The following is a 21164-nucleotide window of genomic DNA, read 5'->3' as shown; positions in this document are numbered from 1 at the left end:
GCCACGCTGCTTCTCTTGGGGGTTGCATCACATGGGGGATGATCCCAGCCCACCCACTCCTCCCCACCCTTCCACAGACTGGAAGTTACTTGGAACTTCACTCCCCTTCCCTCTTTCCTCTTCCTCTCTCCCTTCTCCCCCTTACCTTTCCTCTTCTCCCCACCCCTCTTCCCCCTCTTGCCCCCCTTCTCTAGCCCTGGCCTCTCTCCATTTCCTTTCCCCCGCCTCATCTCAGCAGCCCAGAGAGGATAACGGGACGCCACAGCAGGGTGCAGTAGGAGCTGGAGTGATGCTCCTCACCCAGCTGGGAAGGAATGGGCGTTGAGAGGGTGTGTGCTGTCTGGGGTTGTGTGAGGCTGTGTGAGGCTGTGTGTGTGTGTGGTTGTCTGTATGTGGTTATATCTGTAGGTTGGTATCTGTGATCATATGTGTTTTACATCTGTGTTTGCCTTGGTGTTTGCGTGTATAATAATAATGGTATTTATTAAGTGCTTACTATGTGCTAAGCACTGTTCTAAGCGCTGAAATAAGACATTAACGTGTGTGTGCCTGGGTGTATATGTGTCTGCATGTGTACCTACATGAACGAATGTGCCTGCGTATATAAGAACGTGTGATGATGATGCTTGTGAGGGTGTGAATATGTGTGTGTGCGCGCGCGCGCGTGGCCGGGCTGGACCAGTGATTCTCTGCTCGCCCCAGAGGCGGAGGGGCGGGTCCGGGGGGCGGGTTCGGGGGGCGAGTCCGGGGGGCGGGGCAGAGGGAGCGGGGCTGCGCCGGGCTGGGGCCGGGCTGGGGCCGGCGGGGCGGCTCCTCCGGCTCGTCAGTGTGGGAGCGACCCCGGGCTGGAAGCTGAGCCGTCCCCGCCGGACACGAGGACCCCCGGACCCCCGGACCTTCGGACCCTCAGACCCTCGGACGCTGCCGGCCGGGACCCGAGCGTCCAGCGACCGCGGTGAGTCCGTTGCTCCCCGGCCGCGGCGGGTCAGGGGCTCCGGTCGGGGGCTGAACGGGGTCCGCCTTTGTCGGGGTGACGGAGGGATGTCTCTGCCCCGAGAGAGTCTCCGTCTTTTCGGGAGCGATGTCTCGCCGGCTCTCTGTCTCTACGGCGGAGATGTCTGCTGGATCTTTATCTCTCGGACATAGACGTCTCTCCGTTAGGAGGGTCTCTTCTGAGGAGAGTTATCTCTCGCCAGAAAGAGAGAGATCTTTCCGGTTCTAGGTCTCGGAGGCTGAGGAGTCTCTCTGGCCGTGCTGTCTCGGAGTATCTGTCGCTCAGGAAGCGAGAGATGTCTGCTTTCGGGTCTCTGTCTCGCCGGGATGGCCCCTCCCCGACCCCCGGCCCCGAGCCCACCCCGGCCCGCTCCGGCCCGACATTCGCGCTGGAGTGTATGTGGCTGGGTTTTTTTTCGGGGGGGGGGGGGCAGGGGCGCGGCCCTTCGGCTGGAGGGGAGGGGGGAGTCAAAGTCTCTCCCCCGTGTGTCTCCCCAGACCGGTGCTGAGGGAAAGGAGGCTGGAGGAGCCCGAGGTGTCTGGGCAGGACCGTCATCCCCTGAGACCCGAAAATCCCCTACGACACCCCTTCCCCCTCCTCTCACCCCCAAGGGTCCGCTCATGGGGGCAGGGGGGCGGGACATCAGTCCGGATAAAAGGGTCTCTGCTCTTCCTCATCAGAGGTTGTGGCGGGGGTAGTGGGGGGAGGGCGGGCAACCCCTGGGAGGGAGCTTGGACCATTCCAGCCCGGGACATCTCCCAAAGCAAATTCCCCTCCGCACCTCCTTTACCCTCCCTCCCTTCCGCCCCAGCCACGCCCTGTCACCCACACGGGGATCACACACAATTTCACCCCATCCACACAACCCCAGCCCCACACTTACACGGTCCAACCCCCACCCCTCTTTCCCGACACGCCGCCCCAGCCACGCCCTTTCACCCATACAATATCACATACAGTGTCACCGTACCTGCACAACCTCAGTCCTACACTGAGGCAGTCCGACCCCTTCCCCTCCACCCATCAGCCACCCCAGCCACGCCCTGTCACCCACATTGCATCACCGCACCCGCACAACTTCAGCCCCCACCACCACCACTGACACAGTCCGGCCCCCTCCCCTCAACCTGACATACCATCCTGGCCACGCCCTGTCACCCACATGGGGTCCCCCTACCCACACAACCTCAGCCCCACACTGACACAGTCTAGCCCCTTCTCCTCTGCCTGAAACACCTCCCCAGCCATTCCCTGTCACCCACATGGGCTCGCCCACGGGCTCACACGTGGGTTCACCCTCAGGGTCACATACAGAACCCTGGATCCCAGGCTGCAACGAATGGGGCTGAGTTAGTCCTTCAATCGTATTTATTGAACGTTTACTGTGTGCAGAGCACTTGGGAGAGTACAATTCAATACTTAACAGACACAATCCCTGCCCACAGCGAGCTTACTGTCTGGGGGGTGAGGAGGGGGGAACACAGACATTAATATAAATAAATTACAGGTATGTACATATGTACCGTGGGGCTGGGAGTGGGGGGTCAACAAAGAGAGCAAGTCAGGGAGACGCAGAAGGGAGTGGGAGAAGAGGAAGGTAGGCCTTAGTCCGGGAAGACCTCGTGGAGATGTGCCTTCAAAAAGGTTTTGAAGGCGGGGTGAGTCATTGTTGAATATGAAGAGGGAGGGCGTTCCAAGACAGAGGCAGGACATCGGCACGGGGTCAACGGTGAGATAGACGGAATCAAAGTCAGGGTCTGTTGCGGGGTGGAGGGCTGTTTCTGGGGGCTGTCCTGGGAAGGCTCAGCACCATCAAAAGCAGGGGAGGAGGATGCTGAGCCCGCGCCGGGCCAGGGTGGAGAGGCCTGGGTGGCCTCGGGATTAGTGTCTGCTCTCCTGCCCAAGCCGTGGTTCATGGCTTCCTGCTCAAAAGGAAAGTTTGAGGTTGAGGTTGTGCTCTGTGCTGCTGGTGGCACCCACTCCTGTGCCTGTTGCCATAGTGGTGGCATGACTGTAGCTGGGCTCATGGCTGGGATGGAGCCTGTGGCCATGGTTATTCTCATGCCCTTGGCCAGTGGTAGCTGGGGTGATTCCAGAGGCGGTGGTAGGGGTGGTGCCCATGACCCTGGCAGTATCCACAGTGGTGATAGTCGTGGCTTCCATGGGCATTGTTGTGCATCTCTCACATTCAACCCAGATATTCAATCTATCACTAAATCCTGTTGATTCAACCTTCACAATGTCGCTAAAATCTGCCTTTTCCTCTCCATCCAAGTTGCTATCACATTAATCCAAGTATTTATTCTATCCTGCCTTGATTACTGTATCAGCCTCCTTGCTGTCCTTCCTTCCTCCTGTCTCTCCCCACTCTAGTCCATACTTCATTCTGCTGCCCAGATCACTTTCTACAAAAACGTACTGGCAATATTTCTCCACTCCTCAAGAACCTCCAGTGGTTTCCCATCCACCTCTTCATCAAATAGGGACTCATACCATCAGCTTTAAAGCACTCCATCACCTTGCCCCCTCCTACATCACTTCACAACTTTCCTACTACAACCCAGCCTACACATTTCTCCCTCTAACGTCAACCTACTCACCGTACCTCAATCTCATCTATCTCACTGCCGGCCTCTTGCCCATGTCCTGCCTCTGGACTGAAAGGCCCTTCCTCCTCATATTTGACCATTAGTCTCCCCATCTTCAAAGTCTAATTGAAGGCATATCTCCTCCATAAGGCCTTCCCTAAGTCCCCTTTTCCCACTCCCTCCTGCATCGCCCTGACTTGTTCATTCATTCATTCATTCAATCATATTTATTGAGTGCTTACTGTGTGCACAGCACTGTACTAAGCACTTGGGAAGTACAAGTTGGCAACATATAGAGACAGTCCATACCCAACAACAGGCTCACAGTCTAGAAGACTTGTTCCCTTTATTCACCACCCAACCCCCAACCCCCACAGCACTTATGCATATCCATAATTTATTTATATTAATGTCTGTCTCCCCTTCTAGACCACAAACTCTTTTGGGGCAGGGAATGTATCTGTTATATTGTTGTGTTGTACTCTCCCAAGCGCTTAGTCTAGTGCTCTGCACACAGTAAGCACTCAATAAATATGATTGATTGGTGGTGCTGAAGCCCATGGTGGGGGCTGTGCCCATGATGGCCACTGTAGCAGCCACCACATTGGCCATAACTGGGCCTGTGGCAGAGGGGGTGGTGATGGATTGATGGATGGTTGGCTCTGCAGGGCACCTCCTCTCCCCATTCTCAGACGCTGTTAGGGGCAGAGCCTCTAGCAGACCTGCGCTGTTGCCCACTCCACCTCTGAGTCTGCTGTCTATGAGTCCGGAGGCATCTCCCAGCCTTCGGACCACTGCTGGGACAGGAGTGCAGCTAAATACTACCAGCCCAAAGTCAATTGTTGCCCACGGGACCCATCCCCAAACTGTCTGACTTGTCTCTGAACGGGCACTGAAGTGGCCCAGCCCAGCCCAGACTCGCTATGGCACTCCTGCACCCCCTTCCCCCGGCTGGCCAGGCTCAACTGAGCACCGCTGTGTGTGCCCCGCCAGACTGGATGCTTGGGAGCAGAAGCCAGCAAGACTCGGTTCATGCCCCCAGGGGGTTTCTACTTGAAAGAGTTTGTCTACTACCTCTATTGTCTTCTCCTCAATGTTCCACTGTAAGCTTTTAGAGGACAGGGACTGTGCCTACCAATTCTACCATACTCTCCCCAGTACTCAGTAAAGTGCTTGGCACACAGTAAATTGCAAGCTGCAAGCTCCTTTTTTATGGTATTTGTTAAGCACTTACTTTGTGCCAGGTACTGTACTATGTGCTGGGGTAGATACAAGTTGGACACCGCCCTTGTCCCACAAGGAGCTCACCATCTTAATCCCCTTTTACAGAGAAGCCAAGTGACTTGCCCAAGGTCACACAGTAGACAAGTGGCAGATCTGGGATTAGAACCCAAAGCCCTCTGACTTCCAGGCCCATGCTCTATTCATTCATTCATTAAATTGTATTTATTGAGTACTGTACCAAGCGCTTGGGAAGTACAAATCAGCAACATGTAGAGAAAGTCCCTGCCTGACAACGGGCTCACAGTCTAGAAGGGGGATACAGACAACAAAACAAAACAAGTAGACAGGTGTCAATACCGTCAGAATAAATAGAATTATAGCTATATACATGTCATTAATAAAATAGAGTAATAAATATGCACAAATATATACAAGTGCTGTGGGGCGGGGAAGGGGATAGGGTAGAGGAAGGGAGGGGGACGATGAGGAGGGGAGGAGGAGGAGGAGAGGAAAAAAGGGTGGTTTTAGTCTGGGAAGGTCTTCTGGAGAAGGTGAGCTCTCAGTAGGGCTTTGAAGGGAGAAAGAGAGCTAGTTTGGTGGAAGTGTGGAGGGAGGGCATTCCAGGCCAGAGGTAGGATGTGGGTCAGGGGTCGACGGCGGGACAGGCAAGAACGAGGCACAGTGAGGATGTTAGCGGCAGAGGAGCGGAGTGTGCGGTTTAGAAGGAGAGAAGGGAGATGAGGTAGGAAGGAGCGAGATGATGGAGAGCTTTGAAGCCGAGAGTGAGGAGTTTTTGCTTCATGTGAAGGTTGATAGTCAACTACTGGAGATTTTTGAGGAGGGGCGTGAGATGCCCCGAGCGTTTCTGAATAAAGATAATCCGGGCAGCAGAGTGACGTATAGACTGAAGCAGGGAGAGACAGGAGGATGAGAGATCAGAGAGGAGGCTGATGCAATAATCCAGTCGGGATAGAACGAGAGATTGAACCAGCAAGGTAGCGGTTTGGATGGAGAGGAAAGGGCAGATCTTGGTGATGTTGTGGAGTTGAGACCGGCAGGTTTTGGTGACGGATTGGATGCGTGGGGTGAATGGGAGAGTGGAATCAAGGATTATGCTAAGGTTGCGGGCTTGTGAGACGGGAAGGATGGTAGTGCTCTATCCACTGCTTCTCCTTGAGGACAGGAACTGTGTCCACTAACTCTATTGTACTCTCCCAAGCACTTAGTATAGTGCTTTGCAAACACAGTAGCCACTCGGTAAATACAATTGTTTGACTGATTGAGTGATTGAGGGCAACCGGCAGACAGAGAGTACTTACAGAAAACAGGAGCAAGAGGAAGAACCAGGATACAGCAGGACATTGAACGAGCGTGCCTGGATGAAATAGTCGAATGAATAATTGAAAAGACAATTGGCTACACGGATGTCCACAAGACTGAAGAGGGGGGAGTGGGCGCTGGGGGGCGTTGTTGAGTTGATGCAGTTTGGGATGTTGACAGTTAATTGGGAATGGCCTCCTGGAGGGGATGGGATTTCAGGAGACTTTGAAGTTGGGCAGAGCTGGAGTCTAAAGGATGTGGAGGCCAATGGTGTTCCAGACCAAGGAGCAGCATGAATGAGCTGAGATAGGTGAGAGCCAAGGCACAGCTAGGTGGAGAGCTGGGGGTGGGCAGAGAGCATGAGCTGGGAGTGGCATGGAATGCGAGCTGGCGGTGGATGCAGAAGGCGAGTTGGAGGTGGGCTTGGAGCATGAGTTGGGGTGGGCTTGGAACATTTGCTCGGGTGGGCGGAGAGCATGAGCTGGGGATGGGCACACAGCAGGAGCTGGGGTTGGGTGCAGAGCATGAGCTGGGAAGCAGTGGGGTGAAACGAACCAAAGGAGTCAGGACTTGCTGGGACTTGTACACGGACCACCGGACCCAGAATCTGACATTTCTGTGGTCAGGGTTAGGGAGGCTGTGCCAGCTCTCCCAGCAGTTCCCCAGATTGCTGTTGGGTTCCCCAGATTTGGACCCAAGAAATGAAGGGAGCACCCCGCTGCTCCTCCCGCCGCTTCTCCCGCTGCTCCTCCCACTGCCTCTCCCACTGTTTTCTGTGGAGGCCCCGACTGGGGCTTGTCTGTACGGGTGCCTTTCTCAAGGAGCTGGGTTTGAATTACCCAGATCTTCCCAGCCCCAGGTGGGGCTGTTCTGCCTACTCTGGGCCTGGGAGTCCAGAGACCAGGGTTCTAGTCCTGGCTCCAGCATATGCCTGCTGTGTGACCTTGGGCAAGTCACTTCACTTCTCCGGGCTTCTGTATCCTTTTCTGTAAAATGGGGATAAAATCCCTACTCTTCCTCTCTGGCTGCCGATACCAGGGGCATAGGAGGCTAGCTCAGATCTGATTCTTCTGGATCTAACTCAGTACTTAGCAAAGTGTTTGGCACATAATAAGAGCTTAATAAACACCATCATTATGCATACATACACACACGCACTCATACACACTCGCACATAGTTGTCTGTTTTATTTGAAGAAGACTCCACTGATAGTGAAATTCATTTATCAGTATGTTTGTATATAACTGAGTTATTAGTTATTATAATGACGATTACTGAAATTTCAGAACAAAAATCATCCGTAGTCTAAAATGCCAGATGATTAATGCCTCAGGGCACCTTGGGGTCCTAATTATTGGGGTAGTTTGCTGGTGTTGGCCTGATCCTCGGGACTATGATGGTGGACAAAATTATCAGGGTAATTTAGCCAAAACATGGTGTGTGACGGAAGTACCCAGATCACGTTGTGTCACCAGATGTTCACTGAATCCCCTGCCTGATTGCCTCAATTGACCCCTGACCCTTGCTGATCCCAGCCTGGGCCTGGCCTGTCGGCTGCTCACCACAGGTCAGAGAGAGACATGGACCTTGTCCAGAGGGGAGAGTGAAAGACCTGGCTGCCAGAAATAGGATCGGACTGTACAGGGAACAGTCCAGTGAACAGGGATCTGGAGTCACTCCAGAGAATTCTCTAGCAAGGGAGGAACAGGACCAGTCCACAGTGAAGTTATACTTCAGAAGAACTGTAGTTTGGGTGAAAAATTTCCAAGGTTCTACAGGTGGTTTATAGCCCATTTTCAGGGATTGAAGCTGATGTCAGCAAGAACTGTGATTTATTGAACATCGCATGGTCTTTGTGCATTGTGGAAAGTGTGTGTGTAAAATATGTCATGGACTAGTAGCTGACATCCGAATTGTGCATGTTTGAAAGCTTGATTGTGGGTGGCAGAAAAAGTGTGGCCTGTCCTCCCTGAACTACGAACGATGTGGCTTGCCCACCCTAAAATTCATTAATTTAATCATATTTACTAAGCACTTGGTGTGTGCAGAACACTATACTAAGCATTTGGGAAAGAACAATACAATACATGGTGACAGTCCCTGCCCACGATGAGCTCACAGCCTAGAGAGACGTGGCCTGGCCTCTCTGAACTGTGACTGGTGTGGCCTGTCTTCTCTAAACTGTGACCAATGTGGCCTGCCCACCCCAGAATGGCAGTGACATGGCCTGTCGTCCCTGACCTGTGAGCACCATAGCCCACCCACCTACTCTGGACTGTGAACTATGTGGCCTGCCCTCCCTGAAATGTGAGCAGCGTGGCCCACCCACCCTGGACTGTGAGCGATGTAGCCTACCCACCCTTAACTGTGTCCTGCCCACTCTGGGTATAGAGCACTGGACTGGGTCCTTAGAAGAGGACACAGCATCATTACAACGTCACTAGAATCTGCCCTTTCCTCTTCATCCAATATGCTATCACACTGATCCAAACACTTCATATCCTGCCTCAGCTACTGAATCAACCTCCTCACTGACCTCCCTGCCCTCTGTTTCTCCCTTCTCCAGGCCTTACTTCACTCTGCTGCCTAGATCATTTTTCTAAAAAAAAATTTTTGCTCACATTTCCCCACTCCTCAAGAACCTCCACTGGTTGTCCATCCACCTCTGCATCAAACAGAAACTACTGACCATCAGCTTTAAAGCACTCAATCAGCTCTTCCCCTCCTACCCTACCTTGCTAATCTCCTAGTATAATCCTGGCTGCACAGTTCACTCCTTTAATGGCAGCCTACTCACTATGCTTCAATCTTGTGTTTTCCTGCCACTGACCCCTTGCCCACATCCTGCCTCTAGCTTGGAACTCCTTTTCTCTTCATACCATCCAATCAATCATATTTATTGAGTGCTTACAGTATTCAGAGCACTGTACTCAGCACTGGGGAGAGTAAAATATATAAAATATATAAATCCGTAAATAAATTACGGATATGCACAGATACCTGTTTACTTGTTTTTATGTCTGTCTCCCCCTTCTAGACTATAAACCCACTGTGGGCAGGGATTGGATTGTCTCTCTTTATTGCTTTATTATACTTGCCAAGCGCTTAGTAGTGCTGTGCACACAGTAAGCACTCAATAAATATGAATGAATGAGGAGCTGAAAGTGGGGTGAATAAAGGGTGCAAATCCAAGTGCAGAGGCGATGCAGAAGAGAGTAGGAGGAGAGGAAATGAAGGCTTAGTAGGGGAAGGCCTCTGCGATGTGCTTTTCATATCCGCAGATTTCCCCATCTTCAAAACCCCCCTAAAATCTTATCCCCTTCAAGAGGTCTTCTTTTTTATGGTATCTGTTAAGTGCTTACTGCATATCAACTACTGTGCCAAGTGCTGGGGTAGATACAAGTTAATCAGGTCGGACACTGTCCCTGTCCCATATGAGGCTCATAGTCTAAGTAGAAGGAAGGATAGGTATTGAATTCCAATTTTGCAGTTGAGGAAACTGAGGCACAGAGAAGTTAAGTGACTTACCCAAGGTTATGCAGCAGGCAAGTGGTGAAGCTGGGATTAAAACCCAGATCTTCTGACCCCCACCCCCCCAGGCCCATGCTTTATCCATTAGGCCAGATTGCCTTCTAGGACTAACCTCTGCAGGTTTCCCCACCCTGTTCTCTCTCCCTTCTGCATTGCCTATGCACATGAGTCTGTAGCCCTTAAGCTCTTTGTTACCCCACCTCTGTCTGTCTCTCCTGCTAGATCATCAGCTCCTTGAGGGCAGGGATCTTGTCTAACAACTCTATTGTATTGGCTCTCCCTAGTGCTTCTTAGTTCAGTGCTCTGCACACAGAAGGCACTCAATATATACCATTGATTGATTGATTCACAGAAAAAATAGAAGACTCTGGCCTTGAGGAGCAAATAGTTTACAGAGTCAGTGACTGTACATAAGTGGGAACAACAGCTAACCACAAAGCAAGTCCAAAAAGATTAGATGGAATAGATAAACCAGACCATCTGAAGGCTAAGGGGGGATGATGGGATGGGATGACCAGGACCATAGGGATTAACCCAGTGGAGGTGGGATTTCAGCTGAGTGCTGGCAGGTTGGAGTGGAGTCGGGGGTTGCAGACAAGAGGAAGCGAGGATGTGAGTGGTCCAAGCTGAGAGAGTTGAGAGGTGGTTGAGTGAAGAGGGGAGTACGGGTGGAACAGGGTGAGTGAGTTGGGGAAGTAGCAGGATGAAGCAAGCAGAAAGATCAATGTATCAATCAGTGGTATTTCCTGAGCATTTTACTACATGTACAGCACATTACTAAGCACTTGGAATAGTACAACATAGCAGATATGTTCTCTACCCACAGTGAGTTTACAGACTTAGAGGAGGAGACAGACACTAATACAAATAAAAGATATAGCACCCTGAGTTTTGCTCTTGTGGGAAGGGGAAGCTAGGCTCCTTGGGTTTGTCTTAGGGCTCTCCCCATCCCCAAATCGCTGCAGTTAATGGGAAAACTAAGGGACAGGAGGAGGCCAGGCAGATCCTCAGCCACTCTGGGAGCAATTGCCCACACAAGGCTACAGTCATGGCCGCAAAAGAGCCTATTGGACTCTGAACCACGAGTGGCCTGAACCTTTGCTCCTCCAGTGTTAGGACTCTACTGTTTTTTTCATATTTATTGACATCCCCAGCTTCTATTTTGGTTTGGGGTTTTCATAGTTCGGTCTCAGCTTATCTGTCTGCCACCAGCCCTCCACCTTATACAGGGACCCTTTTGGGTCCAGGGAGGAAGCTGATTTTCCCATTGTAGTGTTTGCATACAGCAGGTGCCTAATGAACATTATTGAGTTGGTGGATGAGGTAGGGTGAGGGGGGAGGAACGGGGCTGGGAGGGGGCTGCTGCAGGAAACAGGTCTACCAACTCTGTTTACTCTCCTAAGGGCTTAGTACAGTGTCTGCACGGTGTAAGTGCTCAGAATTTGCCACTGATTGGTTGATTGATTGGCCCTCAGCTTCCCAGAGGGTCCTGAGGTGAGATCTGGGGTGGATCAAGGCAGAGCCCCTGAGGTTCCACAGAGTCACTGGGGAGGTGAGGAAGGGGCTTAGGAAGCACTGTGAAGAGTTTGTACGCCCCTGGGCCAGATATCTGAAGCCCAGACGTTGCTGCTCCAGTGAGTTGATGTCCAGCCCACAAAGGGAAGGATTGTAGGTGTAGGCAGCTGACCTGACTGGCCAGCCCTGACCCTGTGGGGTCCTACCGGTTCTGGGTGGGGGTGAGCAGGGAGCAAACTCTCCGAGTGACCCCTTTCCCTGGCTGGATCAACCACCGCACCAACAGTGTCTGGGTTGTCCTCCTGGATGGAGGGATGGACTTTCCTACATCTGTTCAAGCCCTGTTCTCCTTCCCCACTACACTGGAAGCCCTATGTGGAGTAGGGACTGTGTTTGTCCTGATTATCTTGTAACTACCCCAGTGCTTAGTACAGTGCTTAGCACATAGTAAGTGCTTAACAAATTCCACAGTTATCACTACTAGACCTCAGACTTTCCCCTCACCATCCCTAACTCTCCCCCAGTGATTCATCACAGACCATTCAACACCCCTTACAATCTCTTCTCCATCCCTGACTCTTCCCCAGTGACCCATCATGGACCATCCAACACCCCTGACTCTTCCCCAGTGACAATCTGTGGGGTGGTCGCCCCATCACCAGGGGACCCTGGCCAGGGTGCAGCAGCTGACCCAGGTCCAGCCCACCAGGACCTCATCGGCATACTCACTGAAGCCTGACGTGGCCATGCTTCCAGGAGAGAGGCCTGAGACCCCGAAAGAGAAGCATCATCCCTCCAGGTGCCTAGTGAGTGCTGCCTCTCCAAGGGCAGAGCCAGGGGGTCGGGGCGGGGGGGGGGGGCAGCGGTCAGATTCTTTCCCCTCAAATCCCAAGGCTGATCTGCATTTCACCTTTCAGTGGTTCTAGGTTTGCAGTCTTGCCATTGCCCATTGGAGGAGGGAAGTTGGGGAGAGTGAAGTAGCAGCCTCCTCCTTGGGAAAATGGGGAGAGGAAAGCCCAGAGAGGTGAAGGGAACTGCCCAAGGTCACACAGTACAGGGGAACAGCCAAGGCAGCAGGAACCTATCTGGCCAATCGAATGCCCATCTGGTGCCACGGAGGGCGGATACATTGTTTAATTGTGCCTTTTCCCTCCCACACCAGCTAATTGCTCCAAAGTCATCAAAGCTCAGAGTCTCAAAACCTCTAATGGGGCTAGTTTTTTCTTCCTCCCCTTGCTCCTTATGGCTGGCCGCGTTCCACTGTTTAGAGTAAATTATGTGTTTTGAAGGAAGTAATGAAGATGAGGAAATCACTGTGAACCGCATACATGCCTGCTTAAATTGGGTTTAAATTGGACACAAACAGAACTCGGCTCAGAACAAAGACTCCCCCACCCTTCGCGTCAAAGCTTAGATGTGTCATCAGTTTGGGGTCAGAGACCCTTCTCTCCTCTCCAAGATGCTGCAGAGGGCCTGGCCTGACTCACCCACATGTGCCAGTGACCCATCATGGACCATCCAACACCCCTGACTCTCCCCTAATAGTCCAGCATGCACCATACAACTGCCCCGACTCTCCCATCTCCATCTCTGATTGTTCCTCAGTGACCTAGCACGGATCATCCAACATCCTTCGTTCTCTCCCAATAATCCATCATGGGCCATCCAAACCCCAGACTCTTATCTCTTCATCCCTGAATCTTCCCCCAGTGACCCAGCACATACTCTTCAACATCCCGACTCTTCCTCCAGTGACCGAACATAGACCATCCGACACCCTTGACTCTCTCCCAGTGACCCAGCGCAGACACTCATCCATGGACTGGTCCCTTGGATTTAACCCTTCTGTTCTTTGCTGGGATTCCCTATAGCACAGCTTCCTTTCTGAGAAGACTGGTATGTGCCCACACACTTCCATGTGTATCGCCTTACCTGCTTACTTCAGCACTCCCTCCTATTTCACCTCACTGTTCAGTCCTTGCTTGCTTGTACTCTATTTCATGGTCTGTTTCCCCTGCAAGACTGGAAGTTCCTCAAGGCCAGGATGCATGTCTACTGACTATTGTCTCCCCCAAGCATCTAACCCTATGCTCTTCACAATGGTAGCCTCTTGATGCCCACTATGTACAGATGGATGGACAGATGGATAGATTGAGTTGGGGGAAGTGGACCCTGCTACGCTTTCTAGCTAATGAGAGAAACGCTCCGCACCCCCCACCCCAGAGCAGACCAAGCGGGAGTGGGCCTGGGACATTTATGCATAGGGGAACTCCCTCAGTTACCAGTCTGAAGCTCCATGAACTCCCCAGCTCTGAAACTCCCCTGCTCCATGGCCTTGGAGCTTCACAGCCCCCGAGCCCTCCACCTCCACAGTCCTCCAGCCCTGTAGCCCCCCAGCTCCATGGACCCAGAGCTTCACAGTCCCCCAGCCCTTCTGTTTCACAGCACCTCTGCTCCATGGACTCAGAGCCTCACAGCCCTCCAGCTCCACACCAGCCAGCCCTGCAGCCCCCAGCTCCATGATCCCACAGCCTCACAACCCCCAAGACCTTCAGCTCCACAGCCCCCCAGTTCTGTGGCCTTGCAGCCCCCCACCTCCAAAGCCCACAACTCCACAGCCCCCATTCCTGTAGCCCCATGGCCCCACAGACCCTCTGCCCCACGCCTGCGGTCACCAGCTTCACGCTGAAGCTCCTTCCTGGTAATCACGGTTATTTTTGTTTCTTCTTTCCTGAGGGCTGATGGCAGTACAACGCTTCCCAGCATGCCAAGCATCGGCTTCGCATGCCACCGCCTCAGGTCGTGCTCACCTCGTGCTGATTCCTCTTGGGTGGGAAGAAAGGCTAAATATAGCACCCCTCCCCCTCTTCTCTTCAATCAATCGTATTTATTGAGCGCTTACTGTGTGCAGAGCACTGTACTAAGCGCTTGGGAAGTACAAGTTGGCAACATATAAAGACAGTCCCTACCCAACAGTGGGCTCACAGTCTAAGGAGGGAGTCTTCCCTCCTTCCCTCAGCCCCCTCCCCACCCCCAGCACGACCCACAGCGAGGCTGAGAAAAAGTGAAGAAACAACACTGCCAGTGCCCACCACATGGTCCCCGAGGGGTTAGGTTGTCCCAGGCTACAGCTGTTTGGGGGTCCACAAGGGCTCAGTTGATCCCCAGGCTCGGCTTTTCCACTGCCCCCAGGCCCTTGGCTCTGCCAGAGCGGGCATATATCTCTGTCCCAAGGTCACTGTGAGGGGCACAGCTGGGGCAACCTTTCCTGTGGCCCTTAGTGGCCCCCAGGTCCTGCTCCCATCAGCCGAAAAAGATGTAGACCTCCTATCCCTATTCCCACCCAGTCCCCCTACCACTTCCGACATGATGTGCACGCTGCACTAGGCACTCTCTGTGTGTTGGGGGCTGTAGTGGGTGCACAATGTGTACAGAATACTGTACTGGGCACCCAACATGCATAGTGCTCTACTGGAAGCCTCTTAATCATTACCCATTACAGTCCCTCTCATTCATGAAATTTTCCCTTTTGATCCTGCTCATATTTTGTTGCACAACTTATCTGTGTTAGGAAGACAATTTCTCCCAGTGGCATTCTCAAACTCAGAAAGGGAACAGAATAAAAAGCTCTCTCTCTCGCTTTCTCTCTCCCTCTCTCTCTCTAATTTTCCTGTAAAATTGTTTCCAAAATATCTATTCTTGCCTGAGATGGAGCCTGGTGCCCAGAGAGGGCCTTTGCTGTTGTTTGGAGCTGTGGCATATTCCCACAGTGCTCTCAAATCCGGGACCACCTCCCCCCTGTTGCCCCTCAGCTGCTGGGATCCTCCGAAATTGGATTCCTCCCTGCCAGTTCCTAGGACCGGAGCCCTGCTGTAGTGCTGGGACAAAGGCAGGAATCCGGCAGCCTCTTCACCTCACCCTCCGTGGCCTTGGAAGCTCAGGTGTAGCACAGATGCTGAGTGTCAGCCTGGGCGGTATCTGTAGCTGTGAGTCACAGGAACCCACATTCTCCCCTGCAGCCTGATTTTGGATCCAAGAATGGCTGTAGGACACTCGATGGGCTGAAATAGGCACATGCAAGCTAGGAGGAGGGGAAATGTTTTTCAGACCCTGTGAAACTCAGTCTCATGCAGTAGTTCCTGGGAGACCATAGCAGCAAATTGACCAGCCTGGCATGCAGCGATCAGGGCTGGAGTTGCTGTCCTGAAGCAGAAGCTGCTGGGAGACCACAGCTCCAGACAGACCAGACTTGCGTGGGACATCCAGGACAATCAGTCAATCAATTGTATTTACAGAGCGCTTACTATGTGCAGAGCATTGTACTAAGTGCTTGGGAGAGTACAATACAACAGAATTAGCAGACATGCTCCTTGCCCATAACGAGTGTACAGTCTAGAGAGGGAGACAGACATTAGAATGAATAAATAAGTAATTCATAATATATGCAGGAGTCACTGTTTTGGAGCAGACGCTCCTGGGAAATTACAGCAGCAGACAGACCCACCTGTAGGATTAAAGTCAGGACGGGGGTCACTATTCTGGATCCACAGACTGCTGGGAGAGCATTTCAACAGATAGATCAGTTTCGGGTGCAGCAGTCAGGACTGGGGACATTGTCCTGGAGCAGGGGTAATGGGGAGATTGGAAGACCCTAAGAGCGATTGCAGGCTGATGCCATAGTCAAGTCAGAGTGTGACAAGTGCCAGTACTAGCATGCTGGCCATTTGGATGGAGAGGAAGAAATGGAGTCTAGAAATATTATAGAGAGAGAACCGACAGGATTTGGTGACATTCTAGCTGTGGGGGTTGAAAGAAAGAGAGGAGTCAAGGACAATGTTAAGATTGTAAGTCGAGAGACAGGGAAAATAGTGGTATTGTCCACAAGGATGGAAAAGTCGGGGAAGGAGAGGGTTTTGGAGGGCAGTGTTGAGGGGCCAGTACCTGATTGATCTGGTTAACAGGCCAAGAAAGTGTTCTGACTCCCACAACCCAAATATTTTCAACGCAATCTGATCAAAGGGGTCAGAATCAGCCAATCACTGTCATCTGGGATTTCCAAATGACCACAGATATTTGAAGGGGTGGAGTGGGTGGGGTGGGTCTGTGTGAAGGCAGCGTCTGAAGATTGGGAGCAAGCCTCGGGTTTCTCCATCCTCTCTGGGATGCCACTCCTCCTTCCCCCATGCCCCCATCACCCTCATCTGGTCAGTGTTTTCCTGGGACAACCAGGGTCCTGGACCAAGCTCAGGAACCCCCTCGCTGACCAGTGTGGGGAAGGAAGAGCAGTGGATTGGGAGGCTCAGAAGCTGAAGACTTGGGGGAGTCTGTTCCTGGGGACACAGGATGCCAAGTTCCATCCAGACTGCTGCTGCCCATGCTGACCCCCTTGGCTGGGCCGACAGCCAAGATAGGGGAAGCAAGGGGTGAGTGCTGAGAATCTCCCCTGCCCCACCCCCAAAAAAAGGCAGGGAGAGAGGTTCCCAGAATCCAGCTCCTTCGTTCTCAGCTCTGGAGGGTCCCCTCCCGGAAAGGCCTTTGTTCCCCCCTCTCCCGAGTCCTCCATCCCTGGCCCCGGTCCACCCCCCAGGGGGGCTGGGACTTGGTTGAGAAAGCCTGGCAAGCAGTGGGAGGGAGGGAGAGGGGGATGGCGCCATTTGAAGGCTCCAGCCCAGGGGAAGTGCAAAGCAGGTCTCTCCCTTTCCCCTTCCTTCTCCTACTGCCTTACTCTGCCCTTTCATATCCCCTCTTCCTTCCTCCCTCTCCTCCCCTCCACTCTGTTTCTCCTCCCCCTTCCCATGTCTTTCCTCCCACAATGCAGCCTATCCAGCCCTACCCCTGGCCACCCCTGATGCCTGCTGGCTGGCCGCAGCAACCTAGCCTGGAACTGAAGGCAATCCTCTGGGGCCCAAAGGATTGCCAGCTGCATTGGACTGGGCTGGTTCCGGCCCAGGGGATGGGCTTCACAGGGTCACTGAGCAGGAAAAGCCTCCTTGCTGTGTGTGTCCAGCTTGGGATTAGTGAGTGGACAGGTGCCAGAGACCTCCAGAGGCCCATGGCCCAGCCCTGAGAGAGGAAGTGGGGTGGGGAGAAGGGAGGACAAGGGAGGGGAGAGGACAGAGAGCAGCCTGACCTAGTGGAAAAAGCACAGGTCTGGGGGCCAAAGGACCTAGGTTCTAATTCTACCTCTGCCACTGGACTACTGTGTGACCTAAGGCTAGTCACTTATCTTCTCTATTCTTCTGTTTCCTCATCTGTAAAATGGGGATGTGGTACCTTTTCCCCCTCTTCCTTGGACTTTGAGCCCCATGTGGGACAGGGACTGTGTCTGATTTGATTATCATTATTAATAATAATAATAATATTTGTTAAGCACTTACTATGTGCCAAGCATTGTACTAAGTGCTGGGTAGATACAAGTTAGTCAGGTTGGACACAGTCCCTGCCCTATGTGGGGCTCACAGTTTCAATCCCCATTTTACAGATGAGGTAACTGAGGCACAGAGAAGTTAAGTAACTTGCCTAAGGTCATACAGCAGACAAGTGGCAGAGCTGGGACCCTCCTTCTTTATTCATATTAATGTCTGAGCCCCTATAGATTGTAAACTCACTGTGGGCAGGGAATGTGTCCACCAAATCTGCTGTTCTGTACTCTCCCAAGCGCTTAGTACAGTGCTCTGCACACCGAAAGCACTCAAAAAATCCCACTGATTGACTGATGGATCCTTGTCTTCCCCACTACATTGAATACATCTTGAAGGCAGGCAGACCCACGTCTTCTGACTCCCAGTCCCGTGCTCTATCATCCGCGGTATTTATTAAGCCCTTACCAAGAGAATACTGTACTAAGCGCTTGGGAGAGTACAACAAATTTGGCAGACACGCTATCTGCCCATAACGAGCTTAGAGTCTAGAGATTCATTCGTTCAATCGTATTTATTGAGCGCTTACTGTGTGCAGAGCACTGTACTAAGCGCTTGACCTAGAGATGCCTGACCTATCCCGGAATCTATGGAGCAAAATATAGGTGGAACCCTGGGTACTGAAGGTAAACGCAACCTCTCCCCAGCAGCCACAACACCAGCCCTCCTGCGTTCCTCACCCCGCCCCACCCCCATCCCGGCAGCTCCATCCCTGCCCCTGCCCCCCTCCACCCACTCCACGCCCACCCCAGCAGCTCCACCCCATTCCACAGCTCCACCCTACCTCACCGGCTTCCCAGCTCCGCCCGACAGCTCCACCCTCTCTCCACCATCTCCACCCCCCTCCATAAACTCCAGGCTCCTCCCCATCAATGTCACCCCCTCTCCTGACCTGCCACAACCGCGCTAGCTTCACCCCTACCCCTCAGAGCCAGGATTGGGCTTCAGCCTCTGGCCCCAACAGCCTGACCCAGGGTCTCCCCGGGACCTGGCGGGGGGCGTTGGTGGGGTGGGGGTCTCATGGCCACCGGGGGCTGAGAACACAGCCCGAACTGAAGGGGGGATAAAGACTAGGCTGGTGGTCCGTGGGAACCTGCCCCGGGCACAGTCAATCCAACAAACTCCACAACTTCCTGCTTTGCCCCCAGGAGTAAAATAACTGGTATTTGTTAAGGGTTTATTATGTGCCAAGTACTGTACTAAGCGCTGGGGTACAGCATGGCGCAGTGGGTAGAGCCAGGCCTGAGTCAGAAGGTCGTGGATTCTAATCCTGGATCCGCTACATGTCTGCTGTGTGACCTTGGGCAAGTCACTCCACTTCTCTGTGCCTGTTACCTCATCTGTAAAATGGGGATTGAAACTGTGAGCCCTACATGGGACAATCTGATTACCTTGTACCTACCCCCAGCGTTTAGAAAAGTGCTTGGCACATAGTAAGCGCTTAAAAACCAATAATTTTGATGATGATGATGGTATTAATTTCTGCCCCTCCAATAGCCATCTACCCCGGGGCCCCAGGCGATGCAGTCTGAAGCTGGTCAGGGGGGCCGGGGCATGGATGACGGGGGGGCCCGTACAGTCACTTCCCTCCTCCGTTTCTCTGCCCTCCGTGGTGTCTCTGCCACCCCCGACAGGGAGAGGCAGTAGCAATGATGGAGTTTATTGAGCACCTACAGAATGCTATGCACGGCACTAACCGTTAAGAAAGCAGAGATCAGGAACCGAATCACTTTTCTGCCCACAAGGAGCTTCCACTCTAATGAAAGGGTACGATCTCTTTCCCTGCCGTTTCTCCATCCCAGGGACATCGCCTCCCAGCAGCCCCTGGATCTGACTTTTTTGCCTCTGGGAGGAAGGATAAATGCTATGGCCTGTTGAGATTGGAAGCCCAGACTGTGCTGGGTAATTCTCTCTATTATACTCTTATCAGGAACTCCCAATTCAACAGAATTACCAGGATTTAGAAACCGTGAAACAAAAATGAGCTGGTTAGAGTAAATTGGGCTCCATGAATTGGTTCCCCATTTATTTATTGCAAAACGCTGAGTGCTGCCACCTCCTCAGCAAAGAGATTAGACGTGCGCTGACCACGTGAATGGCCGGGAGGGGCTGAGTGAAGGTAGGGGCAGCCAGGAGAGAAGACAGGACAGAATGAGGGGTTTGGCCAAGAGAAATGATGCATGCTGAAGCCGGTCTCGTCCCTACATGCCCTTACTTGTAGGTGGAGATGGTCCTGGTACACTAGTCTTGCAGATATGGAGCATCATCTTGCAGATTACCAGCCTGTACGCCTGCTCCCCTTAGCTCCATAGGCTTTCCTGGAGAATTCAGTAATGGAGAGGGTTGGGAACAAAGGCGGTGGACTTTACCCTGGCCCAAGGAGGTAGTGGTGGTCGATGCCCATAATTGCTGGGCATTTTGGGGTACTGGATGGTCCATGCTGGGTCACTGGGGTACAGTCAAGAATGGAGAAGGGAGAGTCAGGGGTGTGTGGGGGATGGTCCAAACTGTGTCACTGGAGGATAATCAGGGATGGAGAGGAGAAGTTCAGGGGCACTGGGTGGTCTGAGCTGGGTTACTGTGGGAGAGTCAGGGACATTGGATGGTCCGTGCTGGGTCACTGGGAGAGATTCAGGGACAGAGAGGGGAAGGTCGAGGGTGTTGGCTGGTAAGTCCTAAATTCCTCCCAGTATCATGTTGACCCTGGGGGATGCAGGGCCATAGGCTGGACAGTCTGGGGTCAGAGCCCTGGGGTCTGAGTCGGAGGCTTCACTCGCATCTACTTGCACAAGAACCCTTGGAGGCCCTGAAATTGTCTGGGGGCTGAATTCTGTCCTAAATCATTTATTGGAAGTGCCTGGAATTATTAGACCTCTGACGAGCAAATTAATAGTGAAATCTTGGTCAGCTGATAGGAACTAATCTAATTTTTCCATCTAGCCTGGATTTCGAATCAAACCCATAATTGATTTGGCGGTAATAAATCTTCCACCGAATGTCAGGAGTAGGGCGTTGGGCAAGATCTCCCTTAAGGGGAAGGGGGAGGGGCGCCCCCCGCCCTCCCCCCCCCCACCTTGCTGGTACGTATATGTTGGGCGGGGGTCGGGGAAGCAGATATTCGCAGCTATTCCCCAGAGCTGTTGGAATTAGGGGCGGCGGGGGAGAAGTCTCATCTTATGGCCTCATGGAGGGTCCGAGAGGGCTGGGGCCGGGATCTGTCCGTCCTCCTGCCCCGCCCTGGTTCTCTCTGGAGGCCAGACTCGGTGTGTCTGTGGACAGGGGAGCCCGGAGTCAGGTAAGAGGAGGCCTAGGGCTGGCATCCGACAGGCGGGAAGACGGTCGGGCCGGAGCCGGGCGAGCAATTGCCGTCTCGAGCTGCTCGGCCGCCGCCCGGTCTAATGAGGTCACTGCAGGCCCCGGACTCCCGGACTTGCCGAGAGAAGAGCAGATCGGCTCATTAGCCCCTGCTGGTCTGCTAATTGAAGAGGAAATTGCAAACGCCTTCCGTGAAAGGCAGGGAGGCGGCTCGGCGGGCAGATAAAAATGCCGCTTCAGCCTCGGGGGACGTGGGC

The 21164-nt window shown here is 53.0% G+C and overlaps 1 protein-coding gene across 5 annotated transcripts in view; it reads left to right on the top strand.

Moving 5' to 3' along the window:
• Positions 1-860: 860 nt before the first annotated feature.
• Positions 861-21164, top strand: part of SEMA6D (semaphorin 6D) — an 84190-nt gene continuing 63886 nt past the window's right edge. For 3 of the 5 annotated variants that reach the window (XM_038750187.1, XM_038750188.1, XM_038750182.1), the window contains exon 1: positions 863-955. The gene's annotated coding sequence lies outside the window, so the exon portion shown is untranslated. Of the gene's footprint in view, positions 956-11760; positions 11973-21164 lie in introns of all 5 variants that reach the window. The other 2 variants (XM_038750183.1, XM_038750189.1) reach the window with 2 other exon arrangements.

This window comes from Tachyglossus aculeatus, chromosome 8 (assembly GCF_015852505.1).
Source record: "Tachyglossus aculeatus isolate mTacAcu1 chromosome 8, mTacAcu1.pri, whole genome shotgun sequence".
NCBI lineage: Eukaryota > Metazoa > Chordata > Mammalia > Monotremata > Tachyglossidae > Tachyglossus > Tachyglossus aculeatus.
This window is presented reverse-complemented; position numbering and strand designations above follow the sequence as displayed.